This window comes from Anas acuta, chromosome Z (genome assembly GCF_963932015.1).
Source record: "Anas acuta chromosome Z, bAnaAcu1.1, whole genome shotgun sequence".
In the NCBI taxonomy this organism is placed as follows: Eukaryota; Metazoa; Chordata; class Aves; order Anseriformes; family Anatidae; genus Anas; species Anas acuta.
Genome location: NC_089017.1, coordinates 70,719,627 through 70,743,954, shown reverse-complemented (window position 1 = coordinate 70,743,954; position 24,328 = coordinate 70,719,627). Strand labels below are relative to the sequence as shown.

Sequence of the window (24,328 nt, the reverse complement as noted above, 5' to 3'; positions counted from 1 at the left end):
CCATTGTCAGGAGCCTTTTTTTCTGTTTTACACTTCATGTCTTCAGGGATTTGGGACACACACATGGGACTTCTCAATTTGTTCCCATTCTCAGCCTGCATGGCTTTGCTACAGAAGCTTACCTCTAGTTTTGCTACAGAAGCTTACCTCTAGTTCTCCTTTGTCGAGTTTCTTGAATCATTGAGTCTCTGTCCCTTTCACACTTAGATTCATTCCTATGCCTGATTTTATTGTCTGCTGAGTTTTCTGAGACCCTAGTGGTGACATTTAATTTCTCTGTTTGCCTTCAAGTGGAAATTCTTGTGCCCAAAGAGACAAAATACCATTTTGTCTTTGTTATTTCCCCAAGTGTGGCTTTAAAAAGCTTGGCAAACCTTTACTTGTGCTGGTTCAGAAGATATGTTACATGCCCTGGACAGTTGCTCGAATGACTGGGAGTTGTGCTGAAATTCTAAATATTCTAGACTCCTTGTAAAATTAATATGGTTAACAGAATTGGTCATTAAACTGTGGTTAAATAGAGTGAGGGTCAAAGGAAAAATAGTTACAAGTCCATGTTTTAAAAGTGCCATTTATGATCATTTATGATTTATCTTGTTTCAAAGTCAACAACATGCACTAAACAAATGATTGACTTGAAAATCTGCCAAATGTATTTATTTCCAGAGAAGGAAAAATGCCAGATTTTCTTAAAACATTTTTTCCTGTCACAGCAGATTTGTTCTAAAGCCTCCTCAAGTTTTGCCCATAATTTCATCTGCAGTTTTCAGTGCTTCTGATATTTGAAAGTATTTCCTGAGTATGAAAGAGTAGGAAGTTCTAAACCTTGTACTTTTAGCCCTGTGCTTCACAACAGCTCTGGGAAGCATTTGTCACTCCATAAAAATGTATTTACATGCTACTTAACAGGTATCTCAAGAATTGCCAGAGTAAAATGGAGCAAAATGTAATCATTGAGTATCTAAAGTTGGTGTTCCAGTTTTTAAGTATTCTATGTATTGACAGTATTTAAGGACAATTTTGCCAGAATCTGCCAGGAGTGACCAACTCCATGCTCAGAAGGAGCACCAAGGGCATCCTTGGAAAAGGTGCTGAGCCTCTGATCAGCACCAGCAGGTCTGGGTAGAGAGGATGAGGACTTGGGGTGGCCACAGCAATACATCACATCTTAATGTTCTCCATCAGTCTTTTTCTACACATAGCTCTTTTAAATGCCCACGTCATCATTCTGATAAAAAAGCTCAAGAAGACAGCCTCTGCAGAATGCAATTTAAACATTTAATGCCAAATTTGTTAATTTGTTCTCCAGGTGTTACCTGACAGTATAGACCTAGAGGTGTTTCATTTTCTAATGTGAATTAGCGAGAACATGGCCTGGTTACTTGGCACCTGAGCCGCTCCCTGCCAGGGCAATGGTTCAGCTGCTGGAGATGCATGCAGTGACAGAGGGTGGGTGGTTCCTGGTCTCCTCTTGCCTGCTGCTGGCACCCTGGCATGTGGCTACTTCGGGGGAAATTGTTCACATGCCTGTCTCTACAGCAGTTATTTTTGAGCTTGGTTTCTGACCATGCAGCAAGAGGTGGTAGACTTCATGGATCCCTTTTTAGGTTTATCAAATACACTATTTTCAATAACCTAGCACTTGCCAACTTGTGATCTCCAGATGTGCAGAGGAAAAATTTGGAAGTTCCTATCCATTAGCACAGCTTTCCCATCAACTACTAACTTCAGCTTGTTTTAGCTTTTTACTGCATCACTCCGTCTTCAGGGAAAAAGCAGTTGTATGTGAAATTACATAAATGTAAGCCTGCGAATGCGTCATCTTATTAAAAGATGTTGAGGAATGATGCACTGAGCAAATGTTTTCAAGTATGTTAATACACAAGTAGTTCAAAACATTTGCTTTAGCAGTCCTGCTTCAGGTCCATCTTTTAAAAGATTCATTTTCACTCAAATGTCTTTTCAAATGAATAGTGGGGGAAGACAAAAGGCTCCATAATCACACACAAAAAAATTCCTTTCATATTTTATAAATTTTAAAAATACTTAGAAAGTGATGACACCCAAAGTTACACTTGCATAATATTAATGTTATTGTAACTAATGTTACTAGCCCTACAGCTAAAGTTTATACAGGAAAAGTGTTCAGTAAAGCTCAGGAATTAAGCAAGTTGTTCTGATTTAACTAACAATCACAACTTGTATGAAGGCTTTTTTTTTTTTTTTTTTCCCATCAGAGTGTAGTGAAATACCGAAATACAATGATTTTCTCTGTGTGTTAGTCCAGTTAAAAACTAATTTTAAGAAATGTTTTTGCAGACTGAGTGACCACTCTGAACATTCTTTTTTGTATGTATGTACATAACAAGTCACCCAAGGCACTGAATCTTCCTTTAACAATATTTTCATTGCATATTTACTAGTGTGAGATCTCTGCATTTACTTAGCCTTTACTCAAGGTAATCTTGGGGTCACTTTTGACCTCTGAAACATACTGAAAGGTAAGTCAATTAATACATCTTATCAGCTTTTCCTTGTGCGGACTGATGGCTCATCATGCTGTTGTGTAATGAAAGCAGTAGTTATGTAGTAGTATCAGCCAGATGATGATGAGCTGGCCAGCACAACCAGCATTACCAAAATCACATCTATGTTCTCGAGGCTGTGCACAATAGAGTAAGTCCCTTGAGCTCTTGGGTTGTTTTTAACATTATATTTTCACTTTCTGTACAGGTAATGGTAGAAACAAGACAGAAATACTGCTCTCTTAAGCTTTCTCAAACGTCTTTCTCAAAACTGGCTATCAGCCTTGATAAAAATGCAAATTTTCTTTTTAGTCTCTTCTCCTTTTCTAAACCTTCTGTCACCATTGTTCTGGCAAACCCCACTGCTAAGTAATTATGTGGATTCCTCCCCCCCAACTCATTTTTTTTTCTTCTTTTTTTTTAATTGGAAGTTCTCTTACGTTCCCTTTTGGTTCACAACGGCTACAGGCAAAGATGGGACTCTGCATATTTCTTCATGAGAAACTTTGTGAGGCATTACGCCTTCCCTCTGAACCCCTTCTAGCATTACTGACTGTTTCAAAAAACAGCAGTTCCTCACACGCCAAGACCTCTGCTTTAATTTTTAATTCTGACCTGACAAGCGTTCAGACTCACTGCCTGTAACCGCCCTAGAATCAACATATTATTGCATGTGTTTGATGAACCATAGAATTGGTGCAAGTCTTGTTTCCAGTTACTTGGTTTCTAAATGTACTCTTTTGGGACCCAGGCAGCGTTGTCAATATTCTTTGTTCCAGTTGCTCAGCAGTTTGCAGTTTAATGTTGTCGAGGGGCTTTTGTATTGCAGCAGCTGCCTAAGTTAAACCTTGTTATGCAATGGAAGAAATTTAGAGATGAGTCCCATGCTACTATGGACTATGGAAAACGTTTTTCTTCTCATTTCTATATTAGGTGTAGAGTAGGTAAAACCATATTGTTTATAGCTTGTCTTTATCTGTGGACATTATGGTAGCTTTTTAATTGAACAAAAAGCCAAAAATTTCTCAATTCGCTATTAAATCCAGAAAGCTGCATCTCCTACTTAAAGTAGCTGATGTTTTTTTCTGTATTTCTATGTAGTACTCTCAGTGTCTTTTTTTCTTTTATTTCTGAAGATACGCAGTCGGCAACTCTACAGTATGTTTGGTTCAGATACACAGTAAAAAAATGATTTGTATTCAATATTTCGGATATTGCATTGCTTTCATACTGAGTTATAGAACCAACTTTTCATCTGCTGTTTAGTATAAAACTGCTTTTTGCTTATTAAGTTGTGCTGCATGTGTACATAGTCCTGAAATGGCTCCTAACATGAAATCTAATGTGTAAAAATTTTTAAATCAATTCTCTCCAGTAAAATCTGATTTCCTGTATCTGGGTAAAATTCCTGGGAATTTTAGGAGGATTAGGGAGTAAATACAGACCAAATTGTCAGGACTTGATTAAATTTCGTATTTGCTAACGTCAGACTCCCATGGCAGTGGTACTGGGAGTTCTGCTGCAACATTGTTTGAGGATTGGGAGGTTTCAGGAAAGATTGCAGTTTAAGACTCCAGGTACAATTAATGAAAATCTTTAGTAATCTTTTCCATGGGATGAGTAGCGATTTTGTATAGCCTTCTTCAAAAGCATTGGGATTGCTACATCCAAAGTTGAATTTTCAAGATGATTACTGAAAAAGTAATTTTTGTAGGTAGCTCTCTAGTCCTTTTAAAAAATTATTATTATATTTAAGAGTAACTGCTGGTTTGCACTATGGTGCAATTGGTTTTGCATAGATTTGTAAGATGCATAATTGCATGTAAATATATCAGATGGATGGAAGCTTTATAATCCATGTTTCAAAATGGAGCCACCTCTAATTTCAGTACTTAATTGGTGAAGTCATGTCATACATATATCTTTCAGCACTGGTACTTGTGTTAAAAACAATTGCATGTTGCAGAGTTTGTATTGCACTACTGCTCCTGTCAGTGAAAAGGAGGCATATATTTAAGCCTGCAGCTGTGGTTTATGTGAGCAGGAACCACTGTAACATTGACATGCTGGTATGTAAAACACACTGAGAAATCACTGGTTGCTCTGAGAACTTGTTATATTGCGTACTGGAACAAAACCACTTTTAGATCAAGGGGCCACTAACTGAGACATGCGGTAATACCTCGGAAACCTCCAGTTCTGCACATATATGCCATATGCCGTTGGGAAGCTGGGATTCCCCAAATCAAAGGGAGATTTCCTGGAGATAATTAATATTTTAAGGTAATTAACAGTTCAGTTTTCTTGAGTGCTCACCAATCATTTCCATTTTCTTCGGCCTGAGTGCAGGACCAAACCTGTCAAGTAATCTCTGAGGCTTTTGTGCAGCCCCTGCAAATTCTGTTCCGCCGGAGCAAACACTGGCAGGTCCTGACCTCTGTTTGTTCTGACTTCTGAGCTTGTCCTGCTTTAACCGTATATTTGAACAGAGCTTTTAGGCAAACTACTCTGGCCTCTTTCTTCCCTACCAATTGCTGGCCCTGGCGGTCTCCCAGCATCCGCTTCCTCCAGTCCTGCTCTCATGTAGCACAGTATCTCCAGCGGAAATCCTGTGACCAGCCCGACTTCCTTTCGCTACAGATTTATCTCCTTTTTTTCAGCTCTGCCACCTTTGTAACTGAACAACTTTATGCTCAGACATGATCAAGTCTCCCATGCTTGCCATCTCAGTTGGCTCTTCTCTGCTTGCTTGGAATCCCCGCTGAAGTCTGACTGCTCCTTCCCATCCTTCTCCACATATGATCGCACTGACTTCTTAAAAAGAAGAAAGCAATAGAATCACGCATAGTGTAATTACCCTTCTTTGGTTTGTCTTTCTTTCCCTCTTTTTCTTGCTCAGTCGTCTCCCATCTCATGTTCAGGAAGGAGTTCTAACTCTCCTTCTCTAATTCTTCCACTTGTTCCAGTGTTTCAGTCTTCTTCTCTTGCATCCTTTGCATAATTTTTCTTTCTCTTGTTCTTAATTGACATTCCCATTTGATGTCTAACTTTATTTTTTTTTCAGTCTCTCTCATCTTTAATAAACCCTTTTGATTCCATTTTGCTTGAGCCACATGCTGCCTCTCACCAGCTTTTCATCTCTTGACTGGGTGAACACACTCTTTGCACGTGAGGTACCACCTCTCCTCCAAAGATACTAGAGACCTTCCCTGATCCAGACTTGGCCTGTCACATTAAAATGACATTAAAATGAAGTGGAACTTTTGACCCATTCTTGATTCACTTCAACCTGTCTCACCTTCAGTGCTATTAATTCCCTTATCGAAATACTCATAGTTTACCTCCTGTCGCTCCAGATATTATTTCCATGTTTTCTATGGTGTTTTTTCTTATCCTTTGGTTGCCTCATTCTCCTTTCCACCATCTTGCTGTCCTTGTTCCTCTCTGTTTATTCACTTGTTACTTCATTTCCAAACACAAACCCAGCTATACTGTTTGTGAGTATAATTCTAGCTATTTGTTTACTTCTAAAAGTTTTTTTAACCCCCAAATCAAAGTCCTAGCTTTTCTCTTGTACCCTTTCAAGCCTGTTTTGTTCAAAACTCATCTAACTGTAGCCAGGTTTGTTCTAAGAGCTGCAAATATTTTCCAGGTACTGTATATATGCTCATTACTATTTTTTGTACAACTGAAACTATTGTTTCTCTGCTTAACCAGTATCTTGATTGCTGAATTGTGCTTTTTTTTCTGGCCATTACAAATCTGGTTTTCCTGTACCAGTGTTCATCCAGAATACTTCTGTAAAGATACTTTTTCTAACTTACTGATCACTTTCTTTCCTGTTCTATATTCCTTTCCATTTCTGTTCAGTTTACCTCTGATTTATCAAGAGTTCATCAATTGCCATAATACTGTTTTTTGCCATTCCTGAATAGATTTTCCATCAAGTACTCTAGTGCATTTCCATTGCATTGAAGAGAATGTCTGAATATGCTCAGATGTACCTTGATACTATCCTTCAGATTCATCATTAAAACTTCACTTTAATGAGACATATTTAATATTTATATATATATACACACACACATATATGCATCTATACATATCAGGCAAATATACTGCTGGTGTTCCTGCTGCATAGCTGGTGATCAATGTTGTCTTATTTTTAACTCAAGTTCTCCTGGTTCTCTATGTCTGTCTGTAGTCCTGTTACAATACCTGGAAAACTAATATTGATATTATTTATCTGACATTGTAATTGTCTTTGCATTACATTAATTTTGGCCTTCTTCAGAGACGGTAATGCTTGGTTATATAGGAAGAACATGTTAAAACAGAAGGCTATGTAGTTCTTTTTATATTTGCCATTGCAAGAAAAAATGCTAGTCTTAACTTGCACATTATAGAGGATGACTAACATGAAATGCCTAACAAACTCTTCTTCCGTAATTTCTAGTATAAGTAGGCTCTGTTCCATATATGCTTTTGGGTTGCTGCTGTGCTGGCCCCTAGGATGTGCCTTACAGAGATGCCTTGTTCCCTGCTGTCAGACACTCTTTAAAATGCTGTGGAGAGGGACATGGCTTGAAAGACAAAGAGTCTTAGGATACATGGTGTCCCAAAGCAGAGTAAATAGGAAAATGTTCCTTGTTTCACCATTCACAGTGACTGGGCTAGGCATAATAGAAAAATCTACAAAAATGTTACTTTTGCGCTTTTCTTCATGCTTATAAATTGGCAAAGAAAAAAATATTTTAAAAAGTGTATCTGGTTTAATTTATTAAATGTAATTTTCCTCTTTTCTTCACAAGCTGAAAAAAATGGAATTGCATTTGAGAAATTTGATACCAGAATCAATTCCAGCATTCATTAGGTACATGATGACTGGTGAACATATCTATGATATCTCAGTATCTACTGATTACAGGGCTAGCAAGGCCAGACTTATTTGCCAGAAATGTTATAGCAGCCTCAAGGCCATTTTGTAAAAATGGGTAGGCAAAATTCTGTTTTAATTATTTATTTTTCACATCTGAGCTATTCTCTGCTCCCAAACTCCTTCCCTAAATATTAAAATATGTCAGATGTGGTTTGGAGAGATGTATGAACAACTGAGAAAAACTGATTAAGGAAAGAATGATGATTGTTTGGGTATGGTCAGACAGTAACAGCAAGGCCAAAACTTTTGGTTGTAATTATAGTTAATAAAATCAGTCTTCATATTTAAACCAGAACAGTACATGTTGTTTTCCACTTAGGAAGGAAAATAGGTATTTTTCCAGATATACATAGCAATGCTACTTACACATATTCAGGGCTTGTACATGAGAATGTTAAAGGTGGTAGATGGGGTGTATGTGGGGGGGAAGTAGCTGTTAATCCTGAGGGAGATTTTTATGTTTTAATATTGTAGTTCCTTAGAGTAGAGAATGTGAAAGGCCTGATGAACGAAGATGGTAAATGGGAGATGAAAGCACAGCTTTCTGTTTCTGTAAATCTGTTTTTTTAAACCAGCAAACTGGTTTAAAACAAATCATTGTAGTCAGTCGTTACATTAGTATGTTATCTGAAAAACTGTGGATTCTCAAATAACAAAGCTTTAAATGTAGAAGAGTGATCAGTAGTGTCTTAAAATGTGTGAATAATACCTTTAAAAATGAGGTACAAATCAAACAAGTATAAATTGTAGGATAGACTTAATACAGATATGGGAAAAGAATGTTACAAGCCCAAGTAAAGATGATTGTGAGTATTGCTGTTCTTAACACCCTTGAGTTTTAGCTGTTACTCTGTTTGCTGATTATGATGAGATAGTGCTTAACAAGCTACTGCTGTTAGGTTTAGATATGGTGGCAAAATTATTTTGGAATTGTAGATTAATTTCTGTTGATGGCTTAACAATTTTATGTCTCCTTTGCTAATAAAATGTCAGGTATTTCTTACCTGTCAAAGAAAACCTTGATAGTTATCATAAACAGTGCTATTTTAGAATAGAAAGATTACTATTAAATATAATTGCTGTGTTTCTGAAAGTTATTGCATTTAAATCACAGATTCATTTAGGTTGGAAAGAATATCTAGGATCATCTGGTCCAACCCTTAACCTAGCACTGCCAAGCCCACCATTCAACCATGTCTCTAAGCACCACCTCTGTGTTTCTTGAAGACCCCCAGGCCATTCCCACTACTCCTATTGCAGGTTATCTGTGAGAAGAGGCCGACCCCCAGCTCCCCACAGCTTCCTCTCAGGTAGTTGTGAAGAGCAGTGAGTCCTGCCCTGAGCCTCCTCTTCTCCAGACCAAACACCCCCAGCTCCCTCAGCCGCTCCTCACAGGCCTTGTGTCCCAGGCCCTTCACCAGCTTCGTAGCCCTGCTCTGGACACACTCCAGGGCCTCCATGTCCTTCCTGTAGTGAGAGGCCCAAAACTGGATGCAGTACTCGAGGTGTGGCCTCACCAGAGCCAAGCAGAGAGGGACAATCACTTCCCGAGTCCTGCTGGCCAGGATGCTGTTGGCTTTCTTGGCCCCCTGAGCACATGTTCAGCCAACTATCGACTTACACCCCAGGTCCTTTCCCACCAAGCATCTTTCCAGCCACTCTTCCCCCAGGTCCCTGCAGTGTTGCATGGGGTTGTTGTGCCCCAAGTGCAGGACCCAGCACTTTGCCATGCTGACAGTCTTTCAGTTTATTCTTCACAGTATCCAGTGTCCTTATTAGAAAGCAGCACAGACAGGATTACTCCAGCGGAAGGCACTCCAGCGGAAGGCACTGCCTTTTTTCTTTTTCTCCTGTGACTTTTGAATAGATACCAATGCCGCAGAGGAAGCATGCTGATCCCTTACCTCCTGAGAATACCAAAAACCACCCAATCAGCCTGTATTGTCTCCCTTCAAATGAAACTTCAGTGTCCAACATTTCACCATGTCACAGTAAGAGGAGGTGACAGACAACACAACATTAGTGTGATTTGTCCTTATCTTCCAGCAAGGGCATTGATAAGAGAATATATATTTTTTTAATTTAAGTTTCAAACTTCCCCTTGAGCAAGTCCAATGATCAAGGAAAAATAAAAAAGAAAACTAAACATAAAGAAGCAGGAGCGTGTACATCTCTTCCTCCCTCATCTGTAGGAGAAAAAGAGTTCTCAGAATTGGATCTAGATAGATCTAAGGAAGAAATTCAGGAAGGATTATTCCCCTAGGGTGTACATGTTTGTTTTTTAAAACAATGATTGAGTTATTTTAATACCCTGGATATTCATCTTCATGTACAGTACAGGAAAAAAAGAATAAACAAACGAGAAAATATTTTCCACTCGGCAGCATTAAAAAAAAGCTTTCATACATCTCTATGCAGATTTAGAAGACTTCATCTGAGTAGAATAGGAACACAGTAATAACAGAGAAATCCAAACTTTTATGTCATCCAAAAAAAACCATGTTTGAACGTAGCTTTAACCTCTTCAGTTAATCACGAGTGCAATCTGAAGGTAAATTCTCTCCCAGAAATTCAAGTAGAAGTTAGTTGTGCCTAAAAAATAACTAAATTGAAGTAAGTTTATTTTTTAATAGTGATTCTATTATTCTTATTATTTATATTATTTATTTAATAGTGATTTTACAAAAACCATAAGAGGCTGAGCAAAACAATATTCAAGAGAGACTTGAACGTGTATTTGTATTCTTGCATTTTTCCTTATTATTTGTAGTTTGCAGTTGCCATCAGTTCTGTATCCTGGAGGTCAAAGGAACCTCAATATTTAGTAAATGATGCTCTTGTAAGTAGTGCCAAGCCTGACATGTTGAGGCCAGCAGGAGAATCCCAAACAGAACTGCTGTGTGCAGTTTCTAAATACTTAGTTGGAAAGCTATGAACAAAGTCTTACATGCAAATTGAGCTTTGGGGTTTTGTTTGTTTTTTTTTCTAAGGCTGTGAAGGAGTAGAGAAATAAGTTTTTTTTTTTTCTTTTTTTTTTTTTTTTCCTAATGAATACAGCAAAGATAGACAACAGATTTTTCTGCTTTCCATTCAGCTTTAGAAGTTGGCACATTGTTAAGGGGATGTAAACAATGAGTAGGATGTTTCTTTGGTCCCTTATGAACCTCTATCAATATGGCCTTTTTTAGTCTGTCTCTTTCCTCTTTGCTAAGGCAAGACCTCAACGGATAATAACAAAACTCCGAACTTTTCACTACACAGGAGAGGGAAATAAACTTCCAGTTACTCCTCTAATTATTGCTGTACAGCAGAAAAAAAAGCAGTGGCAAAACATTTCAATTACGTTGGTGGGGCTGAAGTATGCTTTTCAGCCATTAAAAGAAACAGTTAACCTGACTTTAGGATGCAAATTGAAATCTCTCTACATTGGTATTTATATGCCTGTAAAATCTGATATTCATAAATGTTTTTACAGCACAGAGATGAAGATATCAAATAGATTAGTTATAAATACGCAGGTGTAAATTAAATGCATTGTATAGTTTGATAGTACCAGATTTACAAGTGTGAAGCAGAACTCTAAAACCTGAAAATGCGAGTGAAGTCCTATTGCTGTTTATTTTACAATAGCTACTTCCTGTGGATGTACACTTGTGTTGCATAACTGCTGATTCACATCCCTTCTGGGATACCTGGGCTGCGCAGAAATTTATAATAAAGCCCTCTGTGAAAGTATTGCTGGCACAGACAGCCATACAGTAATTTTCAGTTTTCAAAATCAGTGCCTTTGGTATGTTCATGCGTGTGACTGATTTTCCATGTTGTAATAAGTGATCAGGCTTTTAAGTATCATAACCAGGTTATTTAGTATTTTAAGAAACATGTATTTGTCAGGAAGCATACAAAATAAAACCCACCAAGTGTTATTGCACAATTAACATGTATTTAATCAAAGGACAGGGGAAATAAATCCAGGCAGAAAATAAAGGAAATGAAAATTGCCACTGGTCTTTTTAAGCAGTCTGAGCATCAGTTTTATTAAGTTCTTCTTGTGGCAAAACAGATAACGTTGAAAGCCATAAAGGAAGGTACTGAACTGTCACTATGTGTTGTTTTTAATTCTGATGTATGCTAATGAACTCCTTTCCTTTTCTCTGTGAACTACTGGTGAATGACAAACGGACCACCTGCATTCAGGTATCACATGCATACCGGCATTCTGCTTGATGACTCCATTTTTTTTTTTTTCTGGCATTTTGTTGGCTGATATTTGTTGATAGTTGGCTGAACACGAGCCAGCAGTGTGCTCAGGTGGCCGAGAAGGCCAGCGGCATCCTGGCTTGTGTTAGGAACAGCCAGCAGGAGCAGGGGGGTGATCGTCCCCCTGTGCTCTGCTCTGGTGAGGCCGCACCTCGAGTGCTGTGCTCAGCTTTGGGCCTCTCAGTACAAGAAGGACATCGAGACCCTGGAGCGTGTCCAGAGCAGGGCTACGAAGCTGGTGAGGGGCCTGGAGCACAAGTCCTGTGAGGAGTGGCTGAGGGAGCTGGGGGTTGTTTGGTCTGGAGAAGAGGAGGCTCAGGGAGACCTCATTGCTCTCTGCAGCTACCTGAAATGAGGCTGTAGTGAGATGAGGATCAGGCTCTTCTCCCAAGAGCCAAGTGATAAAATATGGGGAAATGGCTTCAAATTTCACGAGGGGAGGTCTAGGTTGGGTATTAGGAGAAATTTCTTTACTGAAGGTGTTGTGTGGCATTGGAATGGGCTGCCCAGGGAAGTGGCTGAGGCACCATCCCTTGGAGGTCTTCAAGAAACATGCAGACGTGGTGCTTAGAGACATGGTTGAATGGTGGGCTTGGCAGTGCTAGGTTAAGGGTTGGACCGGATGATCTCAGAGGTCTTTTCTGACATGAATGATTCTGTGACTCTATCATTCATTTATTCTACGTAATGGGCCCAGCATATTAGCAAGACATTGTAAAACCACCACAGACCATTATCTGTTGTTTAATAGAGCCTGTAAAAATGTCTAACTTTGCTCATATAGGACATCTAGTTTGACTCCAGTTTTATAAGAGGTTATCATAGAACATTAAACCACTGAGCACACAAAGGACTGAGATCGAAGGATGGCTTTCAGCATTTTCCTTTTATCCCCTCCCATCAAATTCAGAAATAAAGGATAATTTTGTAGTTAAATATATGAACACCTATATCGGTACAAACTGAGGAGGACTGAGAAAAATACCCAGCTTTGAGGCAGTCTTCCTATATGAGGATCACTTAATTTCTCTGCCTCAGTTCCTCATCTGTAAACTGGACATAATTGTCCATTTATTAGATCCCTTACCCCTATTTAAACAGTAAACTGTTTCTGGTAAGAATTATCTCTTGCTTTTTGTTTATAATGTCTGCCATAGTCAAATTGGCCAAGTCTTTTTTGTTAAAGTGCACATGATAAGTAATAATAGGCGTGGGATCTCACTGAGAATTAAAAAAGCCTTAAGGCTGAAATTTATCAGTCCCCAGAGGCAGATTGCCAGAGTATGCCATTTTTTAAGATACGGCATGTAGAAGGGAAAAGTGAGGTGTGGCAGTCACTAGAAAACCTCTAGCAGTGCTTATTTTATTTAAGCTTCACTGATTCCTTTGCAAAGGTATTGTGAGCTGGTGGATTTAAAGCCAGTTTTCAGGTTTTCTTCCCCTACTGCAAGAGGTTAAGTACACTGCATAATCAAACATCCGTCAAGAAAAGGATACGGAGTTTACAACAAGAGCTGAAGATTCTGTGAAATCTGTCTAAACTATAGTAACAAGGGACTTCAGTTAGAAAGAACTACAGTTGTTGGACAGCACAAAACTTGGAGTATGCTTTTTAGCACATTAAAGAACTTTTTTTCAGTTCTCAGGTAGTTGGAGAGCCCACATTCTTAATTTAATATTAAATAGCAAACTTTAAAGTTAATTTAAGACAGCATAGCAGAGCTGCCAAGTTAATAATAATTGCAATATAATTAAATTCAATATCCTTGGGGGAGATACAGAACCAAGAAGCAGCAAAGGAGACTAAACTTTAGAGGAAGTTTAATTTCAATAAAATGAGTTGGTTAGTCAGAGAGGTCCTGAGGTTAAAAGCTGGGAAGGGAAGGGAAGGGAAGGGAAGGGAAGGGAAGGGAAGGGAAGGGAAGGGAAGGGAAGGGAAGGGAAGGGAAGGGAAGGGAAGGGAAGGGAAGGGAAGGGAAGGGAAGGGAAGGGAAGGGAAGGGAAGGGAAGGGAAGGGAAGGGAAGGGAAGGGAAGGGAAGGGAAGGGAAGGGAAGGGAAGGGAAGGGAAGGGAAGGGAAGGGAAGGGAAGGGAAGGGAAGGGAAGGGAAGGGAAGGGAAGGGAAGGGAAGGGAAGGGAAGGGAAGGGAAGGGAAGGGAAGGGAAGGGAAGGGAAGGGAAGGGAAGGGAAAACTGGAAACATGGCCTGGGTGCTACTTAAGAGAACATCAACAGCTCCTTAGAAGTCAGCGTGCCATTGAACAGAAAGGAAAGGTAAGCCAAGGTGGTAAAGCAGTGTAGTGTAAAAGGGTCTTCAGACAAATATCTGTGGAAATTTGAAAAATTTTGTTAAAGAGTAAGATTAAAGGAACATAACTTTAAGCAAGCTAGGTTCAAAGGGAAATTGGATGAGTGAAAGTGGTTTTTCTAGATTATGTGGGCAAAAGTAGAAAACTAAATCAATTATTTATTAAAAACAGGAAGCCTGCAATAGAATTAGGAGGGTTAGGAAACCTGAACCATTAAATATTGCATTGTTTATATATTAGGACTAATCCAGAAAATTCCTAACTGTCATAGCAACCTATAACAGTGGAAAAATGGTTATGCTCTGGTAGGTCAGTGGAGACTTCTGTGTAATATGTTAATGCATAGCTGTGATCCAGAAAACTGATCAAGATAGAATTAAAAGCAGAAATGAAGATTAAAGGATTAATGTGGCTTCCTGTCTGTCTCAGACCACGAAGTTTAACCTAAGATCTCTGTCAAGCTAAAAAAAAAAAAATCAGCTAGACTGCATGACTTGTCTGTTACGTAAAAATATGGGGCACAGAGGAGACCAAGGTACTTGCAGTGCTGAAGGGCATTGGCTAGGTAAGACATTCTCACAGTACTTCAGCAGACAAATCCTGTTGTGAGCTCCAGAAGATAATGAGAAATACCCTTGGTCTGTGCCATCTGTCCTGAAAAATTCCTTTCCAGCCCTTAATGTACAGTTGTGTGACTTGAACTCATAAACAAGCCGCCCTAGCAAGCCTCTGAAGAGGCATCCATGCGTGACCTGGAGCAGTTGGCCTCAGGACCACATCACGTGCCAGCCTTGCCTGCTTCAGTAGAAAGGAAGGCACAAATGCATAAGCCAAACTTTGTTCCTAATTGCTCCCGGGCTCTGAAAGGTGACCAAGAAAAGCCATTAGGGGTGATAATTTATTATGATTGGTGCTATAATGCAGGGTTGCAAGTGTTAAAAGCGTGTTGAGGCAGTGCAAGCAGTCCAGACCTCCCGAGGGCCAAGTGAAGGAAGCAGAGGAACTCAAGCTCCAGTGTGCACAAACTGGCTGGAAAGCAGCATTTAGTGCTGAATACCTTTTAATGCTAAAGATGTAATTTTAACCTCCAGCAATTGGATCTTGTTGTGCACTTGTCAGTAAGACTGGTAAGTCTGAAGTGATCAAAGATCTCCCTGTGCCTGTATCCACTTTAAACATTCTGTGTCATCAGGTGGATGTTAAGTATCATCAACACTTGCTTCATAACCTGTGTGGTTCAGTGGCTCAGTTACTTTTTATAATGATCCTTGGGAAATTCCAGTATTTCCAGACCTGAATGCAGTGCTCTAATTGTGAGCATGTCACAGTATGATTTGCAAGTTTATTGCTAAAAGTTGAAATCCTTCTTAATATATAAACAAATCTATATTAATGTAACTAATGCAAAAGTTAATATATACACAAATCAGAAAAAAATCATTTTCCTTGACAGAACACGCCATATATGAGAAACACAATTTAGCTGTTCACATGATGTATAAATCCGGAGCTCAAACTAACCAGCTTTTCTGACACAAGCACTTTGTATTTAACTGGCTCCTGTTTGCAGTGCCGGTTTTTGATGGCTTATTTTGGTTTCAGCTTATTTGGTTTTCAGTATTCGTGAATCTGTGATTGAAGGAAGTTTATTCCTTAGCTTTGAAAAAGTACTTAGTTTGAAATTATATATGATAGCACAGGAAGATAAGCTTGTGTCAGATGTGCATAATAAACAGGGTGGAAAACAGCATGGAATATTTAGTAACCTCATTATGAAAAATGAGTGTTATGGTGTCATCTGGCTTCTGTGTGCAGTAGTGCTCACCTCAGCTTTGAAAAAAGGATACTACTGCATCACAAGCAAGAAGGATGGTGAGAGCGGTAAAGGACACAGAAACTTTAAATAAATGGTACTGAGGATAGAGTTAAATTGCATGAACAGTGTAATAATTCCTGTGCTTTCTCCAAAACTGTCCTATTCCTGTGTTTTGGTTTAGAGAAACAAGGGCAGTAATAACTGTATAAAACACTGATCTTTGTTTTGTAACTAGAATTATACTTTTTTTTTTTTTTTTACATACTGATTAAGCATTTTTACATATTGAAAGTATATAAAATGAAGCTTTATTCTTGTTTACCAGTGTTTTCACTTATTCGGTAGTGAATGGTAGAAAAGTGAATCAGGTATTTGAGTTCAAAGGGCGTAAAATTATGTGAGCAGAGGTGGGACAAACCTGAAGTTGGTCATAAATTGTGATCAGTGGATTTGGACAAGAGAAGCTGCTGTTTTATAGGAGAGGAGCAATGCAAGAAACAGTGTTCCGTGACTAAAATCGATGATTTTTCAAGGCTATTCACAAAAAAAAAAAAAAGAGGTAGCAAATAAAATTAAAAATGGTAAAGACAGAACTGATAAAAGGCAAAAAAAAGTCATACTGTATATTTTTAGGCAAAAGAGCCACTCAGCATTGAGAGTTACAGTGCAAGATGTCAAAGGAAATTCAACATTTCTGTGAGTAATGGCAACATCCAGAATGACTGGTATCAAACTATTAGAAAGTATCTTTAAATTGGGTATTTCAGAGATTAAGTAAACATCTGGCACTCGAAAAACAGGACAATGCCATGATCAAATTACTGCACCTCTGCTTTTAGCTATTTTGTCTCCAAGTTTTTCTTACTGTACTTCTATAGAAATAGCCTGTCCCTCTCCCTTTCCTTCTCCCCCTCGCCTCCTCCAGGAGAGGTATCAGGTGTGTACCAGGCATCTGATACCCCACAGGATCTTTGTCTAAAGTTTTTCTACCACATGGCCGAAGACAATGTCATAAGTACTTTGCTGCTTGAGTAATTTTTGAGTAGTAGAGTTCTTTTTTGTTTTAAAAACACTTAAAAAAAATAAGGGATGCACTGGGGAGCACATGTGGTTTGTAGATCCAGTATTAAACTTAAAAGTTTCCAAAAAGCTGAATCTAGTCGACAGGAATTCTGTTAATATTATCTAAATGTGGTTGTACATTAGCTTGCGTACTGTGGAGGCATAAAGGACTCTACTTATACCACTTCAAGATGTGATATAACTCCACTAGTTTTATAACAGTTAAGTTTGTTGGGTTCTTATTGCAGTTTATTTGTATTTGTGGAAAACTACTGTGTTCAAGCTTTCATTATTTTAAGTTTGAATTACCACAGAATTTTGATAATAAAGTGAGATCACACTAAAATTACATTTTATTTCATTAAAAACCAGCAAAATAATTTAACAGAAAAAATATAGTGAAGTAGTAAATATGGATTTTAACATCAGATTCAAATAATGTATTAGGATTGTTTGAGAATATTTCTGTTATTGGCATCTTAATCCAGACATGTGAGGCCTATTATTTAACAGTAAAATACACTTTGTGTTTATAATAATTATTGGTACAGTTTTACTGAAGCAAATTTTAAAGGAAAACATTGTTCAATTACATGCTACTGTTCCCAAGTATTGCTGTCAATTTAGATTAGTTTTACTGTGGAAATTGTTTTTAAAAATGGAAAAATACTTAATTCCAAAAAACACTGTGATGGAAGAATATGCCTCTTCAATTTTAAGATACACATTGCCACTGTTCTTTTTGTTTGTTTGTTTGTTTCCTCCCATGGAACAAAAGATTTGTCAGTGGCAGCAGTGTGCTCTCTGGAGTTTTCTTTTGCTTTCTCCTTCAAATGAAGAGAAGCCCAGTACCTGGTATGCTGAGTTCCAGAAAAAATACAAATGGAAATGCTAGACTGAGACCTAGCCCTATTTAAGATTGTATGGAACACTGGAAGCACATTTCCTGTTGTTCCAAAACCAAGATCTCTGATGCAGCTATTAAAAATTTTCTTCCTTCCAGCTTTCTTATGCATACCCTTATTGAGATCATCAAGTGTCTTTCAGATCATTTGTGTTTAATACAAGAACCAAACTTGCTTGGATTTTTTTACCCCAGGAAGTATAGTTTCTGGGGGTGTAGTTCATATGCAGCTATATGAAAAAATACAGTGAGATGGATTTCATAATATTAGACATTAATAAGGGAGTTTCTGAAAAATGAGAGTGATTTTGATGTTTATAGGCTGGGGAGTAGCTGCCTGGATTTTGAGTGGTGAAGGAAGAGGTTAATTTTCCAGAAACTGTACTAGCATTGCTTGATGGTGGTGGTGGCTTAGCTTATTAAATTATTAACAGTTCGAGGGCCTGAGAATGCTCAGAGCTCAAGGCTGCTGGTGCACACACTGCTGGATGTTCTTCCGTGGAGAACCTAACCTAAGAGGAGATGTGGCCAGCTTCTGCTACCAGAGTACGGTCATCTAATTTTAGTATAAGATTCATTTTTAATGCCCACTGCAGAAAAATAAACTTCTTAGTTTTACCATGACACAATTTTTCATTTAACCCCTTCACTGAAGAGTTGTACGTGACATTTAGTATCTCTTCCAATTTATCATTTGTAAGGATAGAATATGATAGTATTTTCTAATCAAAATAATTCCTTGGTATACTTTGAAGCAGGAGTGCACCAGATTTTTCATAACTGCCCAAAGAAGTGTCTGATCATTTTGTTTTTTTGTATGACAGCCTTCATATTTTAAGATACTCGTGTACTTTACTCTTTTATATTTGATACTTGCAACTTGCTTTTATGGAAACAAAATAGTGAAATTTCTAGTCAGTGAAAGAGTTTATTTTATTTTCCTTTAAGGCAATTCATCCACAGACCCTTTGCACAGTTATAATGTAGTATTTACCATTACTGTTGACAGTGTCTTCAAGAGTGAATGTTTTCCAGAAAAGAAGTGAGGTGGGGCAGCGTGAGTGAAGGAGAGAATGAAAACATACTTGATTATGGTAGTTTGGATCATTTATAAGAATTTTACTCAAGTACAAGCTCAAGTACATTAGTTCACCATGATTATATGGCAAGAACTTTTGCTGTTGCTCATACTTACTTACCCATCATATAGTAAATACTCATTTTTGAAGCAGAATTAATGTTTTACTGTTTTTTCAACATAGGCATAATTTTTGCCATAATTATTTCAGAAAATATTGTAGAGTTATACTGAAATTACAAGGACAGCCTCAGGATTATGGAACCTAACTCTTTTTAAGCTATTCCATTTCTCTGAAATTTATTTTTCCTCTTCTATATGTAAAGTTAATATATGCCTAGAAAACTTTTTGTTCTGTAAGACCTTCCATTGGCCTGCACAAGTTGGCCTAAAATGATGAGATTTCATCTCACAGCATCGTAGATGAAATGTGACATCAAGGTTGATGCTTCTCTGCTGTTGAACATAAAAGGTTTTTACTTTTTTCCAGTTTCATTTAGGTCCAAATTGCTCTTGTATGGGTCCTTGCAACTGAGCAGAACTTTTCAGGGACGTTTTCTCCTCCTTGCATCTCTCCTGTAGTGGTATTTGGCCATGACAACAAGCAAGTAGCTTTGGTCTAGTTAAGCTTCAAGTGAGTTTGGTCACTCAAGTGTCTTTTTATATTTGACTATATGCCCCTTAAGGCAGTATTGGCCAGCTTTTGCACATTTGTTTTCAGTGGCTTGTGTCAAAGCAGGAGGCAAGTTGCATGGCCCACATATGGGCCATGAGCCCCTCCGTACAGTGCTTTCATGCAGTGGTCTCGTCACCCAGCCTCATCACCTGCAGGTGTGTGGCATGGATTTGAAAACTGCTGTACGCAACACTCTGGGTGTTCAGAATCAGGCAGGAACAGATTTATGTGTGTTACACAAGTACAAAGCTGCAGCAATGCTTGGTTAAACAATAAAGCCAGGTGACTGGCATCTTGCAGTTCCTCTGAAGATGAAATAATACTTGCACTGTGCACTCAACATACGGTTTCAGAAAGAGCTGATGTGGTAGAAGGGGCTGGCTGTTGGGTTGGCAGTTCTTTGATTCTGTGTCTGCTCCTTGTGTTGCTGTTGGTTTGTGATGTGAACTTTACTTCCCAAACATGCTCTTTTTTTTTTTTTTGTGATCCTGTAAATTGTGTGAAAATTAGCACCTTTAAAGGTACTTGTTATTTTTTACTGATGTTTAGCATTAAAGGGTATACATAAGGGAAACAATCTCATTTGAGTACTGCATTGAAAGAAAAAGTGATTGGGTTTAATATTCCAAAAAACACTTTATCTGAGTTGTCTCAGACTTTTGTTTCTTTTTGCCCATTGTGCACTACTGGAACCAGGTTTTGACACTGATGTTTTGGGGCAGCTTTTCAGCTGTGATAACTCAGTGTGGCTTGATCAAAGTCAAAAGAAATACAACAATATTTACAGTTCTGTTTGCTAGGAATTTATTTGAAGTTATTTTGGTCATAAAAGTCTATGACTATGTTGCACAAGACTGTTACGAAATAGTGTAGTGTGAGAACCCAGGAAAGAGCATCTTGGACATTTTTTTCCAGCATTTCAGGTACATGGCAGATCTGGAGGAGATGGAATATATCATTTTACACTTCACTGCAAAAATGTGGGAGCTGAAACAAATACTTCTGTTAGATAGAAGTATTTATTTCTTTTCATTTAAACTGCTGATTTTTTAATTTATTGGTGAGCATACTGTTAAAAAAAAAAGAGACTGCATGTGAAAAACAGTCATATTAATTTTTGTTTTAATTTTATGCAGATGTTTTGTTATGTAACTTCAATGTAAATGTAAAAGATGTTAATGAAAAAAGAATACATTCCATCCAAAAATACTCCATCTTAAAATCAGTTCCTGTAGTATTCCCAATTCACATCAGGGAAAGAGTCTTGGTTACTCTTTCATTACTCTTGGTTACTTACATGGCCATATAAGCCTGATTAGATCTCTACCACTGCTTCATGGTCAGATCTCCTCCCACAGTTGCTGCTGTCAAACTAGTGTTTCTCTAACTCTGTTCCAGCTCAAATTAATGTTTTGTAGGCTGAATGGTAGGAGTTTTCACAGTGCTCAAGTGAGATCTAGCCAGTGCGTTTTTTCTTGTCATTACTATTTTCCTATTCTCACTGAAATTTTGTAAAATTTCAGATTTACATTTGCTTTCAAGATCTCATGATCATTCTTTATTATTACATATTTATTTTGTAGATAAATAACTTTGATTTTTTTTTTCAAATAGATCCTATTAATTGTAAGTGTGCTATTCACCATATGGTTTAAACTTAAATTTAGTACCTTTGGAGGTCATCCTTTTCATCTGTTTCCTTACCAATGGCACTGTGATCCTCACTACGGAGACCTTTCACCTTCATGCCATTGCCAGGCTTTATTGGTGCAGTTCTACAACAAGATTTCCATAAACGCAGTATAGGTCTGTGTTCACAGAGATGAGCTTCAGACCACCGTAAGCTACAATGCAAATGTTCTTCTCATTTTCTTGTTCCTGTTTCTTCATATGCAGACACTGCTTTTCATACTGGGAAATGGTACATATATACATATGTGTCATACATACATATACATCGTACACACATACATCCTACTTCTATGCTGCCTCTTCAGACTTCCAACGTCCCTGTATTTTCAAGTGTTCCATAAAGGGTTTGCTCAGGTCCTCTGCTCAGAGCTGACATGGGTTCAGTCTCCTTAGTTCACAGGGAGGCTTGGATAGAGAGAGCTGTGACAACTGCATTTAAGTTAGTCTTTTAGTTTCATGGAAAAACACTCTTTGGGTTATAACTTAAATTTTTGTGTAAAATATTTAGTATTTTCTAAAGCTGAAAGATATAGGGGGTATAATAGGAGAATATAATTCTGACTAAGGCAGCTTAGAGCTTTGTCTGTAGAGGTTCACTGAATCAGTAGAGATTTTTCATGGTGACTTACGACTCTTTTTTGCTTTGGGGAAAGAGAAATCACTCTCCTGTGTGACAAAGACAAAAATGTGGCAAAAGATCTTTGATGGGTTATTGCAGTGAAACTCCTGTTAGAATGTAAATTTCCTTTCTCTAAAATTGCTCACACCTTCTTTAAAAACCTTAACTGCGGTACTGACTTACTTCTTATTTTCTCAATAGATACGCTTCAGAATTAGTCATTTATTTTATTGACAAAATAATTCATTTTATATTTTAGGGGAATCTGAACAGTGTGACATCATACACACAAATACATAATCTATGTATTTAGATTTGTTGCTGGAAAAAAAGTTATTATTTGAGATATTTTTTTAATTCAGCTTGGCATAATATTTATATGCAAGAACAAAATAAAAGTGTCATATGAATTTCATTAATTTCTTAGTCTTCTAAGATTGCAACATTTGCAGGGTCTGACATATATTTCTGTCCATCATACCAGATGTTTGTATTGAACTTGTCTGTGATTTGGTATGTAATGCCCATCTACAGGATTTTCCCTCATGGTAGATTTTAGCGCAAAATCAAGAGATGAAATCTTGGGCAGGCTGACATCAAAACTTCCACTTAATTCTGTGAGGACAGAATTTGCAAGGATTTTGTGCTGAATTCTTACTGTCCTGTTCTTATGTAATAAAGTCCTTACAACTCATAAAATGCGGTTTTGAAGATGTTCCTTTATGATAAATTTTCACATTGGAGCCATTTAATCACTTCCTTTCATTCAGCCATGTAAAAACTAAAAACCCATAAACATGTCTTTGAAGATGATAAAAAGAAAATTCCTCTTAATGGTTGCAGACTGCGGGGGGTGTAGAGGCTAGCGAGCCCCTGTGTCAGATCAGCTGCACTGACAATGGTTGTCTGGAACGGCTGCCAAAACTGACATATGGTATGATGAGAGGAGTCATTACAGGGGATTACAGCTTCTCAGGAGCGTAACCATTGGAGGTTTTTCTGTGAGCTTGCTTTTTGGGGTTTTCTTTGGTTCCTTTTTAACTTTCATAACTTTTATGTAGTTTGAATGTTTTTCCGCTGCGTGTAATCGTCAGTAATTTTCTTTAAATTTGGTAAAAAAGCATAAGATACCTTAGTTCTACAGTAAATTTCCTTAACAAATCTTATTTCTTAATTACTTAATTTGGAGCTATAAATCTAAATAGATGTTTTTATCGTGCTATTTTTTTTCCCAGTTGAACAGGATTTTAAATTTAACATCCCACCCCTCAAAATAATCATTAGAGTTGAAGCCTTCTATTTAGCTTCATGAAAAATTTGAAATGCATGAACAGGTTTGTTATATTTCGCAGTCTGAAACCGTCCCTCTCCTACAGTACTTACTCCAATAATACATTTTTTTCAAATGGAAGTTAGGGAATCAAAAAAATATATCAAAAAGACCTTCCACGTAGTTATGCTGTGTTTTCTGTGGCTGAACGTGGGAGTCAGACTCACGGAGTGTGTCACACATCGCACTTGCAGAGCACACATCCCTCCAAAGCACAGGCTGTCAGTCCGGGCTGTGGTGTCTCCTGCCTGCTCAGGAGCAGCTGCAGCGTGTCAGGTCACCATCCTCCAGCATCTTCTGCTGCTGCTGAAGGCACCAGGGTGGTTCCTGTGCTGTTCTTCTCTCCACGGAGCTGCACTTTGATTTTAATTCGGCGTGTAGCAGCACTGGTAAACTTTCCCTTTACATGTCTTGTTTTCATGTCAGGTTTTCAAATGTTTTAGTTATAGTGTTGGAAATCTCATAGAGGTGGGCAGTGAAATAAGCAGAAAAAAAAAATAAAAAAAAAGACTTTATACTTCCTGTCATAGCTTCTTCTGTCTAGCAGTGGAGAGGAGCTGCTTTTTCTGAAATACTGAATGATAATAAATAAACACATGGAAAATAACACAAAACAGGTCACCCAGAGAAGTTGTGGATTTTCATTTTTTGCGATATTCGGGGTGTCTCTGGACAAGTCCCTGATCTGCACAAACTGCCTGTGAGCAGAAGGTTGAGCCAGAGGACCCCCAAAGGTCTCTTCTGAACTAAACTATTACTTGATCCTCTAACAAGCCTAAACTGGGGATATTTCATCTCGCTCCCAATAACACTGCTAGCACAGCAAGCGTTTATTGGAATCAAAATTGTACAAATCTTCAAGGTGAGAAAAAACTAATTGAAAGAAACTGGTGATTTGGATTCAAGCCATAGAAGGGAAAGTAAGCTGTTATGATATGCATATTGCCCATCAAAAACTTCAAAGTGGGAAATCCACATTATATAGATGGGACTCAGTAACAGTTCAGGATAGGAGAAGATACAACTGGGTATTGCATCTATTTTACTGTGTTACCTCTACAAGAAAACAAAGGTGGCCTGCTTATAAAGCAAGTGTGCGTAATTATGTCAATATATTTCT

The 24,328-nt window shown here is 38.0% G+C and overlaps 1 protein-coding gene across 5 annotated transcripts in view; it reads left to right on the top strand.

The window, feature by feature from the left end:
• The window catches only part of SSBP2 (single stranded DNA binding protein 2), a 188,527-nt gene that overhangs the window by 60,929 nt on the left and 103,270 nt on the right, over positions 1-24,328 (top strand). The gene's annotated exons all lie outside the window — the stretch shown is intronic.